Here is a 15,204-nt window from a genome sequence, read left to right as displayed (position 1 = left end):
ACCTACCAATAATTCCATTGAGTCTCCTCCAAAAATCTGTTTCATAATGACAGAGAGCAACATTAATCTTTGTAATGCTGAAAGGTGTGCAGTGGTGTTTTCAGATTTCTTTATGTAGCAAAAAGCTGTGTTTTTCACATGGTTAACATGAAAGTCACCTCAGTGGCTGTGAGCCCACACTGACTATAACACTTAAAGCCACAGTGGTATTAATAAAATATGTGTGTGTGATCATTAGCTCCTTCCTGATCATGACCCCATGCAGAAGCAGGATTTTCACACTGAATAGATAGCAATAATCTGCACCACATTGTGCCAGTCACAGTTTCCAGGTTGTTTTCCTGAGAAGTTTTACTGTGGAAAATAGTAAAATACAAAAGAAAAAATCAGGGAATGGCGTTATCAGTCCTCCTCCCAGCTGCACTCCAGGTTTGGAGGAGCCAGCTCAGAGGGTCTGCAGAGATTCCACACCACAAAAACAACCAAATAAAGGGAAAAAACAACTAAATAAAAATGCAAAAATTACAAATTATAAAACAGCAACCCAAACACTGGGTGAGAGGAGAGCAGGGCAAAATTCCGAGCTGGGTGGAGCTAATGCCAGGTGGGGGTTTGTGCTACAGACTTACATGAGAGAGAGAGACCTGCAACATCTTGACAAATATTTGTGTGGAAATGTCAAATTCCACTCACTAGCAATGCTTTTAAAAATTCTGACCCTCTGCTGTGAGGTACTGCTGCCAGCACAGCCTCACTGCCTCTGTTCTTCACTCTTAATTGGGAAAATCCCTTGGGTGTCAAGTTTGCAAAACCTTCCCTCCCTATAAACACAGCTAAAAAATGCTTCATAATTCTCCTCTCCTGTATCACGCAAATGCAGAGCTGGAGATGCTGCTAAGTTTTATTTTCCATTGCTCTACACACGGTGAATATGCCAATTTTTTGGTTTGTGACTTGCAGCATGGGCACAAGTCTTCCTGCTGCCTATTGGAACATTTCACTTTTTGTTTTCTTTTCAAAGCTTTCCTACAAAGAGGCTGCCTGACTGGTGCTAAGGTATTTCAGGCAGCTGACAATCTGAAATGCTGCCAGCACAGACTTCTGGCCAGCTCACAGCACAGGTAGGTGATCCTGTATTGCTCTTTACTTTGTGTTTTTTTTGCTTATTCAAAATGAAGCCATGAACAGTCTCTGGTGGGCCACAAGGAATGACAAAAAGGTGCGCTGATATCATGGGGCAGTGGCATGGCAGAGGAACAAGAAGATTTTCTCTGCCTCACTGATTTTTAGTAGACTCACATACAAGAAGTACAGGACACACAAGGGCAAAAGGGAGATATTGCAATATGTGGGGATCAATAGCTGGAGCACTGAAAATAGAGTGGCAAAGAGTTATTTTGAACTCTTCCTAACAGGGGAAATGAATAGGGAATCAGATCTGACACTGCCAGGCTGGCTGCTCATTGCCATTTTCCCATCATGATCTATTTCATTTGGGAACACCCCCAAAAAAGAGTCATTTGCACAACCTGATTCTACATGCTGTCTCTGGATTAAAGTTTTTCTTTTTCCCCTCAGATTTGGGATTTTATTAAAGTGTCCTCCCACCAACTAATGTTTTCTTCCTTTCAGAAAGTGACATTTGTGATGCTTCAAAGATGCAGTGCTCATTCATATTAAAGTCACTTCAACACTCTTACCCAGCTTTGGTAATAAATGTGATTTGGACCATCATATTTTTCTGCCTAGTGGAAAATTACAGGCAAGGTTGCAAAGATGACAGCATCCAATTTATGGAGTTCCCTTTGCAGGGTCCTTGAACCACTCCATTAATACTTATGTAAATACAAATAACTTCCAGTGTCATTGTCAGCACATCATGTTCCTATTAGCTCAGGGTAAATATTTGAACCCAAAAAGGTTGTTTGGTAAGGTTAGGCCCTTTGATGTGCTTAATGATGCATCCATGAGCTCAACATTTGCTTAGATGCATATTCAATTGTGGGTATAAAATATTTGCTGGATTGGCACTGAAAGCATTGTAAACTGAAGGTAAATATCATGCATCTGTGTACAAGTAAATGCATGCAAATGCATGCAAACATAACACAGAAATCACATCTAAACACATATTCATTTTCATAGTTAATATTTTAAATAATAGGTATGTTAATGTTCAGACAGGCTTCCATAATTAATATATGTATGAGCTATATGGTCCTTACCTAGAGAAGGCTGATTTAAGTGCGCCAAATTTTATTGCAGAAATGTTTATTTTATGGCAAAAAAAAACCTCTATGGGGGAAAATCTTAAAAATAATTGAAAAGCTTTCAGGGTTGTGATGGCTGGGGAGATGGAAGTCAAACAGTGTTGGTTGAAAAAATACTTTTTTTTTCAAGTCAGGTTATTGTCATAGCTGGTTCTCCAGTGCCCATATCAGTAATGCCTCATTCATAAATGGAAAACCACCTGAAATATTTGCATTTGTAAGATTTGAGCCTCATAACTGCAGGCAAATGTGACAGGCTGTAAACAGCTGAGCTGTGACTTGGATTTCTGTTCTTTCAGGGTGATGCTTGCACCCAGGGGAAGGGCCGACATCACAGACAGGGAATATCACTCTCACTCCTGCTCAGAACCTTTTGTAACACAGTCAGACACTCCCACTGTAAATTATCCCACGCTGCAAGGAACACACATTTTCTTTACTTTTCTCCCAAATTCACTCACCTGGTTACCACTGAAGGCTGTGATAAAGAATTTGGTTGACTCTAATGCTGTCTCAAATGCTGGCAGAATATTTTGTTTGCAGCAGAAAGTCTCTTGGAAGAAACTCTTCTGGCACTTTACAGAGCAAATGAAACTACTTATCTCTAAAAGTGTTCCATTTAGCTTGAAATACAAATAAATCTTACCAAAAAATCAACAATATCTTTCAAGATGAAGTAAGTGGTCAAGGCTTAGGAGGACACATAAAGATACTTCAACAAGTCCTATTAGAAAAAAACCTCACTCTTGCATTAGGAACATGATTTATTAAAATTTTGTTTCTAAAATTCAAACTGTGGCACTTACAGGATGTTCCCAAAGGATGTGTGTAATGCTAAGATCAGTTTTTAAAGCTGATGGTTTCCACTCACTCTGAAAAATAATTCCACTTTTCTTTTCTCTCCTTTGTCTTTTTTTTTCTTTTTGCATTGCCAGTAATAGCTCTCAATATAAGTTCTCCAGAATCCATCTCAAACAAGATGATTGTATCCTATGAGCCATGAAAAGTTGATATGGGAAAAAAGAGACACAGGAGAAGGTATTTTATTTTTTTATATTGGCTTGGGATATTTTTAATAAAGAGGATCACTTATTTTCCAGTATATCAAAGATGAAAATGTGCTTACTGAAAGATGACTCTATAAGTAGAAACTTTTACTTTAGGTTTCAACAGTGCCATTTCATTTTATTCTAAAAATTTGCCTTACATTAGGCTGGGAGCCAGGAATAAAAGTCTGATTTTTATCCTGCCCATGCTTTTGTCACAGGCTGTAGATTAATAAAGATTATAGCAATGGTAGAATTGCACAGCAGCACTAACAAGAGATATCATTCAGCCATGGTTTCACTATGGAGGATGGCAATATTGTGTGTAAAATAAGCCATTTTCATTTAAATGAAATAATTAATTTTAAGTAATTTAAATGAAAAGGTTAATTATTGAATTCCAGACCTCTTTCAAATACATAATATTTATAATATTATACAAGTATTTATACTTTACCCTGAAATAAAACACCAATAAGAATGACGAACTGCTCTTTTGCCAGGCCTGCCTCTGTGTAATTCTGTTTTTATTTCCAAACTGCTCATTTGCAAGGCAGAGAGGAAAGGAATGCAGTCATGTCCAAATGTCAGCACAGCAATATGCCAGTGACCCAGCACAGGGCAGGACTAAATTTCATGCTTCCCTGAATTGCAAATAATGTACAGAGCTATCACATCACTGCTTTAATTCTTATTAAATTGGCAGGCGTTTGACCCAGAAATTTGCCATTTAGCACTCAAAAAAAAAAAAAAAATCCTTCATTACAGGATCTCTTAAGGGATTTTTTTTTAATTTCTCCCAAACAATCAAATTATGCAGAAAGTTGTATGTTTTAAATGGAGAGTTTGGTTGTAGTTGTTGTATCTGAGACTTTCTCATTGCAGGACTCACACTGCACATTGCAGATGCATTATAAAATTGTAGAAATATCATTGCAGTGATCTGATTTGAAGTGGGTTTAAAAATCTTTTTCCCTGTTTCCCTCCCAAAAAAAAAAAGCAAACAAATTTAAGAAAAACCCCAGAATTAATATTTTATGAAGAAAAACACCATCTTACTGCTATTGCAAGCTCAGTAGCCTAAGTTGGTCAGACTAACACTGGGAAAAGTTTGCAAAATTTAGTCATTTGTGTAAAAATGTTCAGCCTATCTTTTGTTAAAGTATCCATAAGCACAGAGCTATGTCTAACACATTGCTCAAATGCATAAAGCTCCAAGAAGTTGTGGAATTCTCTCCAGACCTTCCCTTTTGTTTGGAAACATCAACAAAATTTAGGCCACTCTTGAGATACCTGATTATGTCTTGCTCTTAAATATCTCAAAGGGTGGAGGCTCAACCTTGTTCCTAGGCAAGCCATTCTGGGTTTTTTCATTATTTTTACCACTGGAAAGCATTTTGTTCTTACTTCTGAATCTCCCTTGTCACTGCTTACTTTAGTTCTGCCTCCCATGATAAGGGACAAGGGTCTTTTGTCTCCTTTCTAATAGCACTTTTTACCTGTAGGACACAAAACTGGATGGTCTGATGCCTCAGAAGTGCCAACAATCCCCTCTTCTCACTGGAGTCAGGGGAGTCTGAAAGAGCTTTTGCTGTTTACTTCAAGCTACTTTATTGGATGACCTAATTAGAACTTTGGACTTTAAGAATTAAAAAATATCATCCAAACTGCTCCTGTGTGGTGGCATAAACTTGCCAACAAAACCCCTGAAAGTTTCACAGCATTCTTTAGTCCCTGTTGCACTCACCAACAAGATGAGTCCCTAAAAGCACCCTGAAACACAGAAAGACTACAGAGGTATTTTTAAAAATCCCCACAGAGCTGTCAAGAAAGGAAAGCAGGGAAAAAGAAAGTTGCCAAAACTTTGATGGTGTGAAAAACCTGAGAACGGCCATAGCATAGATAGGTCTGTGCAAGGACCAGTCTAAAGCAGCATCTTGGTTGTGTCCAGCAGCCAGTGCAAAGCTGTTCAAGCTGAGCTTTAAAATGATCCATGATAAATTTTTGAAATTTAAAATGAAAAAAAAAAAGCCCAAAGAACAACAGCAACAACAACCCCAAAAACCCCAACAAACAAACAAACAAAAAACCAACAAAACCCCCCAAAAAACCCCAAACATTTTCTTATTCTGCTTTACATAACAGAGAAGAGCAAAGATCAGGAAAGGAATCCATTCCCTTCAGGTCAAAGGAAAAGCAATCAGGAAGAATTGAAACTCCCACAATTGCTGCTGCCCCATAGCCTTTTCTCTTTCAACACAGACAAAATTCCTCATGGGTCTGTTTGTCCCAATATTTTGAGGCAAGTGATCATTTAAGTTCTGCCTCCCTTTTGTACTCTCTGACTTGTCACACATCTGCCAAGCTTCAAGAAAGCTCCTACTTGCTCTGAGCACTCTTTAAATCAAAGATGGGTGACGTGATGAGTAGGTGAGATGTTTTTATTTTTCTGTTATTTTTGCTTCATGTCAGGCTTGGAAGCAAATTCACCCTCAAAAGGATGTCTCAGACGGAGTTAGAGAAAGAAAACAAAATACCCACAGGGTTTTAATGGCAAAATCCAGGACAAACAGGGTAAAAGTGTCACAAATATGTGTTAAAGGAGTGGCCACTGCAGGAATTGCCAGGAGGGTTAATACCTGTGCCACTTTCACCATTGTCACCAGAGCCATCCTGAGAGTAACCTTGGAAGTCACTGGGAGCTGCAAATTCAATTAGAGTGATATTTTACCACAAGATTACATTTTTGTAGGCTAGAGTATTGTAAACTTTTTTATTCCACCATAAAACATTTTAAAATTAAATAATCAAGGCTCAAAACTCTAAATTACATGCCTCCTGCATGTATTTAATTACATGTGGTGTAACAGTGATTAAAATTTAGGAGGCAGAAGGGAAAGGTGCCTGCCTGCAGCAATTACATGTGGGATAAAAGCAGTTTAATACCAGTCAAATTTCACATCAATGACTTTGTAAAAATTCATGGAAAACTGCTGGAGCAAGTAGTTATTACTGCTATTACAGTGCAACATTAAACAGTGGTCAAGGAAAAGAAGCTTTTGAAATAAGAATAATCTGTAAAATATGGGCCAACAGGATTTTATTCAGTTGCCTGTTTTTTCCTGTAGGGTGATACAATGAAATCTGTCAAAATTGGCTATCACTTATTAGCAGGTAAGTGCCCCAAAAATATTGAAATAAATATTAGACTAAGTCTAATGCTACATATTTTCTTAGTGCTTCTATTGGTTTGTCATGCTGAACTGATGGCGGTTTGTGTTCTCTGCAGAAAGTAGATTAATGTGTTAGAGGATAGAGAGGAAAACAGAATTAACTCCAAATTTGTGGGCTGAACTTTACCTGCATGAAGGACATTTGATCACATCACATTTGCCAGGCCAAGACTGCTACAAGACTCCTCCAACAAGCAGGAGTTCATAGCAGGAAGGACAGAAGCTGCTTGGAAGCTCTGATCAACACCAAAAAAATCACAAAATTGCCAAAAACCAGTTCAGTTCTGTTCAGATGCCAAAAAAACCAGCCTTCAGTTCTGATCTGACAGATTGTTCTGCTGATGGCTCCAAAGTGTAAATCTGTAATGAAGGTAAGGACTGGCAGAGTGATGGTGAAGCTCCTCAGATTCCTGCCACCCCAGTTTGGTGGATTCAATATAAAATCGACACATTATTCAACAGAGTATAAAATAAAACAAAATAAAACTTTGCTGCTCCCAGAGCACAGACACTCCATCAATGCTCCTGTTTCCTGGAAGCACCAGCCTCACTTAACCCAGTGTAATTGCACATTATAAAACCACAGCTGGGCCTCCAGTGGAGTAATCTGAGCACAATTTACCAGTAACATGAGAATAATTCTTCCAGCTCAATAATTCTTCCAGCTACAACCTAATGGCTGCAGGTCATAGTGGTGTAGGTGCTCAGCTATAGCCAGCATAGTCCAACAAGAGCACCAGGCTGGTCAGAGATTTCCAGGAAAAAAAAAAAATCCATAATTTACACTGTTTTCCACTCTTTTCTTCATTTTGCTTGCTTTTGCAAGTGCTTTGAAAAAAGCAAAGAGGGTGTAATTGCTGTCAAGGCATTTTGATGTTTCAGCTTTCCATTTTTCTCTGTTGTATAGAACGCATTTTTCAGGTGGGACTGTTCAGCAGGGCTCCAATAACCACAGCACATTTTGCTCACTTTTTCTCCCTTTTCTTCAAGCATGTGGATGCAAGCTCTGCAAAGCCCAAAACTGCTCTGAAAATGATATTTTTGTGGCCTCTTAAGCCACAGCTCTTTCCACATTAAAAAAAAAGGTCAAAGAGTATCTGATCTGCAGTTACCAATATCCCAAGGTCAATTTGAACTGGAAAACTCCAGGTTTTAATCCCATGTATTTCTCAAATCACTCTTAAATCATGAGGCAAAAACCCTTTGCTTGTAATAAGGACAGGATTAGATTTTAACTCACCTGTCCTAGATCCTCATTGCCTCCTGCAGGTTAGAAGCCAGATTTTCCACAAAATGCCAGCCTAATATTCCCTTTTACATTCAGCACCTTTTTCAGCACTCCTGCTGCTGTTTGGTGCAGATAGTTTGGTATTCAACATCCAGAGCAATAAAACAAATTTCCTTAAAGAGCAAAGCTCCACTGGTGAGGCTCTTTCTGAGCTATGTGGTCCTAAGGTCCTAAATTCTAATTTGGGTCCCCAGGGTGCCTAAATATGACTTTATAGAAAGATACAGCAATACCTCTCTTCAGGCTCCCTCCAAACTCCACCTTTGTTTCATCATGCAGCATGAACAGCAGTTCTCACACCTTTAGGTATGAAATTATCACCTAGAAAACATTCAATCTTAACCTGCAAATCTGGGATGAAATTCTATCCCCTGTTGTGGTCTCAAGGGCACATGAACACTGGCTGGCTCTGGTGTGACATGGTCACAAAATATAAATTCAGATAGTTGCTACCAAAGAATTTATTCTGCCTTCGGCACACAAAGCAGAGTCCCAGGAAAGAAAAACAGAGTAGAAGCATGGCAGCATTTGTAGCAGATCTGGGCTGAAACAAATGTGAGGTTAACAGGTGAAAGAGCTGATGGAAATGGGATATGACTACATTAGTTCCCCTATATGTTTTATTTCCCTGCAGTAGAATGTGCGTTCAAACTATGTTAGATATCTCCCTGGAAAGATTACACTGTGGAGGAAAAAGAATTAATTTAAGATAAATGAATCACACTGTGAAGTATGTCTTTTGAAATCTCACTCTAACAAATAAATGTGCTACAATCAGCTTTCTACTTAATTCTTAATAGACAGTGGGAATTCCATATTGGAATCAAATATTTGACTCAATTTTACTGCTGTCAGAAAACATAAAACACCTTTCCATGGGCTCTTTTGAAATAAAAATCAACAGTAAAGGGAAATTTACTGTATTTTTCAGTGGTGTGAAGAAATAGCACCAGGTTTCTTCATGGGAATTGTGAAATGCAAATGTGTGAGCAATGTCATTTGTACTGGTAGCTCAAGCCCTATATGCCAGATCTCCTTACTTCTTAGTATGCTTTCATTATTTTCTCTTTGTCACTGCAACCTTGTCTTCAGGAACTGAAAGCAGAGAAAATACATTTCCTGTTCTACCTCTTGAAGACTTCTCAGTTGGTCAGGACAGGTCTCAGTTCTCACCAGGACACACCAGCCAGGAGGAGATAGGATGGATCAAGCATCTCTCAATCACATTTCTTCAAAGCAGGATGCTTGAACAATGGTAGAGAAATCCTTTCTTTTCTTGAGTGTTGAGCTATTGGCTTTTGTCACCTTGAAAGATATTTTTCTCATTGTCCAGTGTAGAGGAAAAGGTTCTGTTTAAGGCAACATGACTTAAAATCACAGGATGCATGAATAACATGCAAATCCTCCCTCCCTTTTAAACATGTGGTTGTCCCAGGAATATGGATTTTGAAAGTGGTAGAAATGCAGAAGCTTGATTACAAAGCAGGAATAATGGGGATTATCCAGCATCCTGTAGCACATTACCCAGGTATTTTCCCAAAAGCATAAAATCCTGGAAAAAGTCTCAGGAAAAGGCAGGCTTGGGAAACCCCAATAAGGCTCACCACATAGGAGAAGTGTCGGATCTCAGGATCTCAGTCCTGAGGTGCTGAGCCACCGAGACCATCTTGGGGGGCTCGGGAGTCCTGGAATGTTGCCAGAAGTGTCTGGTGGCTGGACTTTGGTCCTACACGGGAGACGACAAGGATGAGGGCTTCACCGGGTGAATGGTGAAGGGATTAGTTAATTAGAGGGTGAGAAACAGGGTTTAGGATTTCTGTACAGGGGGGTTTAGAGGAGTAAGATGGAGGAATTGGGGTGTGTCCTGTCCTTCTTCTTCTTCCTCTTCTCCTCCATCTTCTTTGGCCATGGTGGCACTTTGGGATTGGTCATTACTGAAAGTGCACCCAGCAATGAGAATAAATGGTATTGGGGAAAAATGATAAATATTGTACACGTAATAATGGGTATAAAGATAAGTGGCTGTACAGAAGGCAGTACAGTGTGCTCATGGCTGACTGCTGAGCAGACCTCTGTCGGGCTGAAAGAACATCTTTTAGATAAACAATTAATAAACATAAAGACCGAAAGAAGAACTGAAGCCTCTTCTCGTCCTTCGATACGCGGGCTGTCCCAAGGCCACTCCAGGCCCTTCCAGGCCCTTCAAACAGCCGAGAAAACCCGACAGAGAAGTGGATCATATTGGGTAAAATACATCTGTGGGCAAATTTGCCTTCATAATAGCAGGGAGCACTTCTGAAAGCATAACTGGTTCCTGAGAGCTGCAATGAGCCTTGCGCTGCTGCTGCATGCAGGGACCGGTTCCACTCATCACACACAGCCTGATCACAGGAGCGTGGGGAGGAGTTTCCTTGGGCCTTCATATGAATCTCCCAGCAAATCTGAGGCAGCAAAATGCCATTTTCTCCTTAATGGAAGGCAGTTCAAAGGAATGGCTCGGAAAAGAGACAAAGCAGCCCTCATGGAGAAGGGCATTTGCTGTCCTTGCTGCAGCACGAGATCACAGGCAAGCAAAAAACTGCAGTGACTTTCTGCACCTCTCACTGATCTCCAAAATGTACCCTGAGACATAAAAATAGATCCCAACAGAAAGGGGGGTTTGCACTGTTTTTGTCCACCTTAGAAGGCACAGTTGGACTAAAGGCTCTGGAATATACCTTGGTGTGCTAATTGAATTTAAATGTACTCAGAGAAGGGAACAGGATCACACAGAAATCTGCACTCCTGTGCTTTTATGGGTGGGGTTTTTGTTTGTTTATCTTCCACATGCCACTATTCAGAATTTTTTATAAGGGTTTCTATTATACATAAATTATATGTATGTATAGTCCTATAAGTGATCTTAGTGCAAAGGCTATTTGATCATTCCTTCTCTGTGTATTTGTTTGCAAAATGATGGCATTGCAAAAAAAAGGGAAAAAATCTTTCTTGGGTCCACTAGAGTCTAGAAGCTAAATTTATGACATCTTTAACAAACATAGAAATTTGGGGCATGAGAAGGAGAGAAAGATAAGAGGAAGAAAAAAGAAACATCCTGTATATGGGAGCAGAAGTTACCAAAGTCCAGAACATCCCACTGAAATACACAATGGTTACAGGGAAAATCTCCACAGTTTGGATGGTTTCAATCAAATCTAGATTAGAAATTTTATTGATTTATTAACAGCTTGTAAATAACTGGAGACCTGTGACCTGGATCTTCAGGGTCTATACCAGCAGTAGAAGAGATTCAGCACAACACTGGACAGCTGTAAGGTGTTAATAAGAGTGTGCAGGACACTGTAAAGTGTTAATTAGAACACCTTCCCATGCCACCTCCAAAGCACACAAACCCCAAAACCCTCCCCTGGCCCCCAAAATGCTCCATGCTGCTTTGTTGCTCCTTCTCAAGTTGGCTCCATATTTTTTCCAAAGTCCCTTTTTAATCCACAGTTACTGTTTACTCATGCTGTTGGTCATATTCCTCAGTTTCTCCACCAGTTTTGAGCAGCTTTTGGGTTAAGTCCCTGGGTTAATGTTCACATGTTATCATATCATATCTAATGTTTATGATTTTCTAGGTTTGCAGCTCATGTTATCCAGGCCATCCAATCAAAAAGAGAGGTAGTGCAGGGTGGGCACTGCAGCTCTCTCCTCATGTGTCCCAAAGAGAGGAAATGACAAATTTTTGGGAGCAGCATGTCACCCTATAGCCCCTGGAAGATAGTTTTGACATTACAGTCCAGCTCACCTCAGCAGGAGCACCTCAGCTTTCCATTTGTGAAAATCAAACTTGTGTTTGTGTCAGGCAAAATCTTTACAATTAGGCTCAAGCAACTATCTCAAAAGACAGAGCATTCCACACTGTGTAATTTCTTCAAAAAAGCATTTTCTGTGCACACCAATGAGCAGCAATCCTGAGAGCTTTATATGTATAACCTACTATAAAGGCAGCTACAAACATGTTCATCATTTACATTGTGGTAACAAAAATGTGAGTTAAATTGGAGCTGTGAAAAAGTAAATGAGTGCATGACACAAATTATTACTTTTACAATTAGATTTTGAATCTTCTGTCTATCTCTTAAAAATAGTGCATTTTTAAAATTGCTTTAGTGGGGAAGGAAATGCATACAATTTAGTTATTAAAATATTTTTTACAGTAGTCACTTCATATTGTAGTAGTCAAAATATCTTACCTAGATGCATTTCTCCCTAAGTATTGTAATTTTGTTAAAAATCCTTCACAATATCCATTGTTTACATCTCAGAATAACAACTGTCTTTCTAATGGTTCAAAGTCAAGTTCATTATACAAGATTGTAGTTTGGAGGGTACTTTAAGATTTAATTGATTCTATAATTTTTATAAATTTCAGGTTTTGTTTTAAGAAAAATTATAGAAAGCATTTTAAATTTTATTGTAACCAAATGATGGATTTCACAAAATTTGTCTTAGAGATGCTGGGGGTTTTGGCCCTCATTTTCTTGAAGTTGCATGCTCAGGTTCAGCCAGACAGTCACCATAATTAAAGAATAGCACAGAATAGCTGAGATTGGGCACTTTTTTCCTCACTGTCAATCAGACAACAAAACCAAGGTAGTGCCTTTTCTGCCCACAGCATCATGACCTAAATATTCTAAAAGCTCCATTAATATTTACTTCTTCTTCATCCTGACTCTTTTCAAGGTGTCATGGGCTCACACACTTTTACTTCAAAACCAACAGAATAAAACGGATAAGTGATAGGTAATTAATTATTGGGGAAGCAGAGCTTCACTGTATTTATCTGTGCTCTCACTAGTTTTTACTAAAGAGTTATTTTCCCCCTATAAAACAGCCAGAGAGATTTGGTCATCCCTGGAATTCAGGCTTATGCATTTGGTAAAAGGAGAAAAAGCTAGATATAGGACCATGCTTCTCCCCACATTAATATTTATGTATGCACTTATTTCTCCTCACCTGAGTGCAATTAAGGACTTGCATACACCTTTGCAGAACTGGGGCCAAAATAATTACAGTTTACACAAGACTGTGACAGGGAAATATTTCATTACCACAATTAATCCTTTAGAGCATTACAAAATGGGCAGTTTCTCAGAATAAAGCAGAATATTTGTTGCTAATCAAATGTAAAGTTTATGTAATGGTAATAGATGACATTTAATAGCACAGGAATATATAATATTTAACAGCTCCATAATCCATGGTAATTTTCATTTCACTAATATTTATTGCAAATGAGAGAGGAAGAATGAGAAATCCTTCCCTTATAGTATCAGAGACACTTGGGTTACATTTTTACATTAGGTGGCACTAATTCCCTATTAACTGGAATTAATGTAATATGCAAAAACCACTTCAATTTCATGGTGTTAATGTATCACTTTAGAGCTGTTACACTTACAAACCATATAGTACAGCACTAAATGCAGGCTTGATTGTACCTTGCACAAGTTATAATAACCTTCAGATGCTCTTCAGCACCAAACAAGTCAGATCACGTTTTGAGGTGCTGGACAATTTCAGAACCCTGGACCAGATATCCAGTATGTGCTCCTGTCAGCTGGAATTGGTGTTAAATCAGATAATTAACCAGTCTTCAGGGGGATAGGCAGTAGAAAACTATTGCCAAGAGAAGTGAGCATTTGTATTCGATTGGAAAGGAACTCTTTTTTGTTGATACCAAAATTTCCTATTTATTAAAAGCTACAAAATGACGTGGAGAGCAAAGTGGCATGCAAAGAGCAAGTCAGATGTAAAACCTCAGCATGCTTTACTACAGACTTCACTGTTTGAGGGCCCAGTTGCCTTTTCCAGAGCAGCACAGACCCTGCCAAGGCCAGTCAGAGTCTGAGGAGCCACAGCTTTGGGACAAACCTGTTCATTCCAAAGAGATCACGCTGGCCTGGGAGGAAGGGGGAAGCAAGAGACAGCTGTTTAAAAGGATGCAGGAAGAGATGCACACATGTAATGCAACATTGAACAAAATGAACCCTTGTAGGACAAGCTCCTGGCCCTGAGTGCATAAAATGTCACCTCAGTGCGGCCTGCAGCAGCTCAGGCCCATCGTGTTCCTGCCAAGCTCCCAGAAAAAGCCTGGGCTGGGCACAGTGGTGAGGACTGGGCGTGAAACCACACATCTAAAAGGAGCACTGGGCTCCAAGCAGTGCAGCTCTGAGCACAAACACCATTTTTTCCATGCAAGGATTTCTGTAAAACAGCTGTCAGTGGAAAGGTCCCTATTTACCTCCGCCGATGCACACACACCTCAGCCGTGTCACAGACTCTGCCCTTCCCTCTTTAAATACACACACAGAGGCAATGCTGCTTTTCCACCAGAACACAGCAGGACAGGAGATGGAGCTTTCTAACCGCATTCCAGGTCACCTGCCCAGGGTTCAGAGAAGCCAGCTGAGCCCACCATTTCCCAATTCCATGTCCATTATCCACTGTTTCCATCCGCGGCCTCCCCACTCATGGCCCCGGTGTGTTTTATTCCAGTGCACAGTGTTTGCTATTGATAAGTGCCAGGTTAATTACTCAGGAGAGCCACAAGTCCTCCCTGCCAGCACCAATAATTGACACAGCAGTGTCAATTCTCCTTTTCAAAGGAAAGCCTTTTAGTGGCTTTGTGAATCGGGAGCCAGAAGTTTCCAGAAGGAGCAGCGAATTAGAGGTGATACAGATCAGGGGAAAAGGTTTTTCTGAAAGGTTGGAAGTACATCTCAGAGAATATGCAAAATTAATTAGAAGTTAGAAAAATCATGAAGAAAAGAGAATGTGGATTTTTTTTAATCAAGATCTGTGCAAATATAATCATAAGAAAAATAGGGGAAAAAATCAAGGTAAATGTCTTAATTTCATTTCAACATTTAAAAATATGTGTGATTAATTTATTATTAGATTAACTACAATTTTATTCAGTTTTAAAGAGCAAAGAACATCCTTCAGCCAAGCCTAGCTCTCTGATGGAAGTAGTAGTTGGAGGACATGGATATTTTCCACAGGATTCTTCTTTTCTCTTAATATTTTAATAATTTTCTTTTCAATTTTTGATGTGATTTCAAAGGGTATTTAATTTGCTGATGGGTTGGCAGATCTTTTTACAGTATGTTAGAAACTCTGAAGGTGACAACTACATTTACAGAGTTAGATTTGGTTTTAGATCTACAGTGATTTCCACCTTAAACTTCCTGACCAGAAAGAAAATTGCCTAGCATTATTTCCAAACAACTTATACAAAATAAGTATGTTCATCTGTTTTTCAAGAATTTCCTGGGTGATTTCTGAGAATTTTCTGGTAAAATGAATTGTAAGATATTATG

The 15,204-nt window shown here is 39.2% G+C and overlaps 1 long non-coding RNA gene across 1 annotated transcript in view; it reads left to right on the top strand.

The window, feature by feature from the left end:
- The window catches only part of LOC113459823 (uncharacterized), a 66,770-nt gene extending 59,893 nt beyond the window's left edge, over window positions 1–6,877 (top strand). The window contains exons 17-20 of the long non-coding RNA XR_012577693.1: window positions 1,022–1,121; window positions 3,206–3,308; window positions 6,445–6,490; window positions 6,606–6,877. This is a non-coding gene — a long non-coding RNA (uncharacterized LOC113459823). The remainder of the gene's footprint in view (window positions 1–1,021; window positions 1,122–3,205; window positions 3,309–6,444; window positions 6,491–6,605) is intronic.
- The last annotated feature ends 8,327 nt before the right edge of the window (window positions 6,878–15,204 follow it).

The sequence above is a fragment of the Zonotrichia albicollis genome, chromosome 2 (genome assembly GCF_047830755.1).
Source record: "Zonotrichia albicollis isolate bZonAlb1 chromosome 2, bZonAlb1.hap1, whole genome shotgun sequence".
In the NCBI taxonomy this organism is placed as follows: domain Eukaryota; kingdom Metazoa; phylum Chordata; class Aves; order Passeriformes; family Passerellidae; genus Zonotrichia; species Zonotrichia albicollis.
The sequence above is the reverse complement of the archived record's forward strand: the minus strand, read 5'-3'. Positions and strand labels throughout refer to the sequence as shown.